Genomic DNA, 5,118 nt, shown 5'->3' on the forward strand with positions numbered 1-5,118 from the left:
AGACAAAAAGACCACCAACAGATTGGGAAAGGATCTTTACCTATCCTAAATCAGATAGGGGACTAATATCCAACATATATAAGGAACTCAAGAAGGTGGACTTCAGAAAATCGAACAACCCCATTAAAAACTGGGGCTGAGAACTGAACAAAGAATTCTCACCTGAGGAATACCGAATGGCAGAGAAGCACCTGAAAATAATGTTCAACATCCTTAATCATCAGGGAAATGCAAATCAAAACAACCCTGAGATTCCACCTCACACCAGTCAGAATGTCTAAGATCAAAAATTCAGGTGACAGCAGATGCTGGCGTGGATGTGGAGAAAGAGGAACACTCCTCCATTGTTGGTGGGATTGCAGGCTTGTACAACCACTCTGGAAATCAGTCTGGCGGTTCCTCAGAAAATTGGACATAGTACTACCGGAGGATCCAGCAATACCTCTCCTGGGCATATATCCAGAAGATGCCCCAACTGGTAAGAAGGACACATGCTCCACTATGTTCATAGCAGCCTTATTTATAATAGCCAGAAGCTGGAGGGAACCCAGATGCCCCTCAACAGAGGAATGGATACAGAAAATGTGGTACATCTACACAATGGAGTACTACTCAGCTATTAAAAAGAATGAATTTATGAAATTCCTAGCCAAATGGATGGACCTGGAGGGCATCATCCTGAGTGAGGTAACACATTCACAAAGGAACTCACACAATATGTACTCACTGATAAGTGGATATTAGCCCAGAAACTTAGGATACCCAAGATATAAGATAAAATTTGCTAAACACATTAAACTCAAGAAGAACAAATACCAAAGTGTGGACACTTTGCCTCTTCTTAGAATAGGAAACAAAACACCCATGGAAGGAGTTACAGAGACAAAATTTGGAAGTGTGACGAAAGGATGGACCATCTAGTGATTGCCATATCCAGAGATCCATCCCATGATCAGCTTCCAAACACTGACACCATTGAATACACTAGCAAGATTTTGCTGTCTCTTGTGAGACTATGCCAGGGCCTAGCAAACACAGAAGTGGATGCTCACAGTCAGCTAGTGGATGGATCACAGGGCTCCCAATGGAGGAGCTAGAGAAAGTACCCAAGGAGCTAAAGGGATCTGCAACCCTATAGGTGGAACAACATTATGAACTAACCAGTACCCCGGAGCTCTTGACTCTAGCTGCATATGTATCAGAAGATGGCCTAGTCGGCCATCACTGGAAAGAGAGGTCCATTGGAAACGCAAACTTTGTATGCCCCAGTACAGGGGAACGCCAGGGCCAAAATGGGGGAGTGGGTGGGTAGCGGAGTGGGGGTGGGTGGGTATGGGTAACTTTTCGTATAGCATTGGAAATGTAAATGAGCTAAATACCTAATAAAAAATGGAAAAATAAAAGAATTGGGAAAAAAAAAGAAAATTAAAAAAATTAAGGTAAATAAAGCTAAAGATAATTGTTCTTTGGGTGCTCGTCCATAGGCAATTCCCTCCTTTTGTTTTTGTAACAGTTCTTTCAAGGTGCTATGTGCTCTTTCCACAATATCTTGGCCTTGTGGGTTATAGGGAAGGGCTGTGGTATGACTAACGTCCATAGTTTCGCAGAAGACTTGGAAGGATGTTGATTTATATGCAGGTCCATTATCAGTTTTTAAATTAGATGGTTTTCCCCAAGCTGCCCATGCGTCTATGCAATGGCTAATAACATTGCAGGTTTTTTCACCAGACATAGGGGAGGCATACATGATACCTGAACAGGTGTCAATAGAAACATGGACATATTTAAAATTTCCAAAGGCTGGAACACGTGTAACATCCATTTGCCGTATTTTTAGAGGTATCAATCCACGAGGGTTAATCCCAACATGGGGAGGGTGATGAAAGTGCACGAATTGTGGGCATTGCAATACAACAGTTCGGGCTGAGGCCCTGAAAATATTAAATTTTTGCTGCAATGTTGCAGTGGAGACATTATACAATTGATGAAAACCTTTTGCAAGCTCTAATGGAGTAAAATGAAAAATGAATTCCATATGAGTACTTGCATCTACCAGGGTATTCCTTTCAGTCATAGGGCCTGGCAGAGTAGAATGAACCGGAATATGCTGGATAAAAAATTTACTTTTCCTATTCCAACAAGTTTTGTAATTCTAATAAGATGGTGTACACAGGGATGGTGGGTCTATTGGGTCCCTCAATTTCTTTTTTTTTCTTCCATTTTCATTAGGTATTTAGCTCATTTACATTTCCAACGCTATACCAAAATTCCCCCATACCCACTCCCCCCCACTCCCCTACCCACCCACTCCACCTTTTTGACCCTGGCGTTCCCCTGTTCTAGGGCATATAAAGTTTGCAAATCCAATGGGCCTCTCTTTCAAGTGATGGCCTATTAGGCCATCTTTTGATACATATGCAGCTAGAGACAAGAGCTCCGGGGTATTGGTTAGTTCATATTGTTGTTCCACCTATAGGGTTGCAGTTCCCTTTAGTTCCTTGGGTGCTTTCTCTAGCTCCTCCATTGAGGACCCTGTGGTCCATTCAATAGCTGACTGTGAGCATCCACTTCTGTGTTTGCTAGGCCCTGGCATAGTCTCACAAGAGACAGCAAAATCTTGCTAGTGTATTCAATGGTGTCAGTGTTTGGAAGCTGATCATGGGATGGATCTCTGGATATGGCAATCACTAGATGGTCCATCCTTTCGTCACACTTCCAAATTTTGTCTCTGTAACTCCTTCCATGGGTGTTTTGTTTCATATTCTAAGAAGAGGCAAAGTGTCCACACTTTGGTATTTGTTCTTCTTGAGTTTAATGTGTTTAGCAAATTTTATCTTATATCTTGGGTATCCTAAGTTTCTGGGCTAATATCCACTTATCAGTGAGTACATATTGTGAGAGTTCCTTTGTGATTGGGTTACCTCACTCAGGATGATGCCCTCCAGGTCCATCCATTTGCCTAGGAATTTCATAAATTCATTCTTTTTAATAGCTGAGTAGTACTCCAGTGTGTAAATATACCACATTTTCTGTATCCATTCCTCTGTTGAGGGGCAACCTGGTTCTTTCCAGCTTCTGACTATTAGAAATAAGGCTGCTATGAACATAGTGGAGCATGTGTCCTTCTTACCGGTTGGGACATCTTCTGGATATATGCCCAGAAGAGGTATTGCTGGATCCTCCGGTAGTACTATGTCCAATTTTCTGAGGAACTGCCAGACTGATTTCCAGAGTGGTTGTATAAGCTTGCAATCACACCAACAATGGAGGAGCATTCCTCTTTCTCCACATCCTCACCAGCATCTGTTGTCACCTGAATTTTTCATCTTAGCCATTCTGACTGGTGTGAGGTGGAATCTCAGGGTTGTTTTGATTTGCATTTCCTTGATGTTTAAGGATGTTGAACATGTTTTCAGGTGCTTCTCTGCCATTCGGTATTCCTCGAGTGAGAAATCTTTGTTCAGTTCTGATCCCCATTTTTTAATGGGGTTATTTAATTTTATTGAGTCTACCTTCTTGAGTTCTTTATTTATATATATATATTTATTGGATATTAGTCCCCTATCTGATTTGGGGTAGGTAAAGATCCTTTCCCAATCTGTTGGTGGTCTTTTTGTCTTATTGACGGTGTCTTTTGCCTTGCAGAAGCTTTGCAATTTTATGAGGTCCCATTTATCGATTCTCAATCTTACAGCACAAGCCATTGCTGTTCTATTCAGGAATTTTCCCCCTGTACCCATATCTTCGAGGCTTTTCCCTACTTTCTCCTCTATAAGTTTCTGTGTGTCTGGTTTTATGTGGAGTTCCTTGATCCACTTATATTTGATATCAGTACGAGGAGATAGGAATGGATCAATCCGTATTCTTCCACAATATAACTGCCAGTTGTGCCAGCACCATTTGTTGACAATGCTGTCTTTTTTCCATTGGATGGTTTTAGCTTCCTTCTCAAAGATCAAGTGACCATAGGTGTGTTGGTTCATTTCTGGGTCTTCAATTCTATTCCTTTGGTCTACTTGTCTGTCGCTATACCAGTGTCATGCAGTTTTTATCACAATTGCTCTGTAGTACAGCTTTAGGTTAGGTCAGGCATAGTGATTCCACCAGAGGGTTTTTTTTTTTTTTATCATTGAGAAGAGTTTTTGCTATCTTAGTTTATTTGTTATTCCAGATGAATTTGCAGATTGCCCTTTCTAATTCGTTGAAGAAATGAGTTGGAATTTTGATGGGGATTGCATTGAATCTGTAGATTGCTTTTGGCAAGATAGCCATTTTTACTATGTTGATCCTGCCAATCCATGAGCATGGGAGATCTTTCTATCTTCTGAGAACTTCTTTAATTTCTTTCTTTAGAGACTTGAAGTTGTTATCATACAGATCTTTCATTTCCTTAGTTAGCATCACACCAAGGTATTTTATATTATTTGACTATTGTGAAGTGTATTGTGCCTCTAAATTCTTTTTCAGCCTGTTTTTCCTTTGTGTAGAGAAAGGCCATAGACTTGTTTGAGTTAATTTTATATCCAGCTACTTCACTGAAGCTGTTTATCAGGCTTAGGAGTCCCCTGGTTGAATTTTTAGGGTGATTTATATATACTATCATATGTTCTGCAAAAAGTGATATTTTCACTTCTTTCTTTGCAATTTGTATCCCCTTGGTCTCCTTTGTTGTCGAATTGCCCTGCCTAGGACTTCAAGTACTATATTGAATAGGTAGGGAGAAAGTGGGCAGCCTTTTTTTTTTTTTTTCCATTTTTTATTAGGTATTTAACTCATTTACATTTCCAATGCTATACCAAAAGTCCCCCATATCCACCCACCCCCACTCCCCTGCCCACCCACTCCCCCTTTTTGGCCCTGGTATTCCCCTGTACTGGGGCATATAAAGTTTGCAAGTCCAATGGGCCTCTCTTTCCAGTGATGGCCGACTAGGCCATCTTTAGATATATATGCAGCTGGAGTCAAGAGCTCCGGAGTACTGGTTAGCTCATAATGTTGTTCCACCTATAGGGTTGCAGATCCCTTTAGCTCCTTGGCTACTTTCTCTAGCTCCTCCATTGGGAGCCCTATGATCCATCCATTAGCTGACTGTGAGCATCCACTTCTGTGTTTGCTGGG

Source organism: Mus musculus, chromosome 7, assembly GCF_000001635.26.
Source record: "Mus musculus strain C57BL/6J chromosome 7, GRCm38.p6 C57BL/6J".
Classification (NCBI taxonomy): domain Eukaryota; kingdom Metazoa; phylum Chordata; class Mammalia; order Rodentia; family Muridae; genus Mus; species Mus musculus.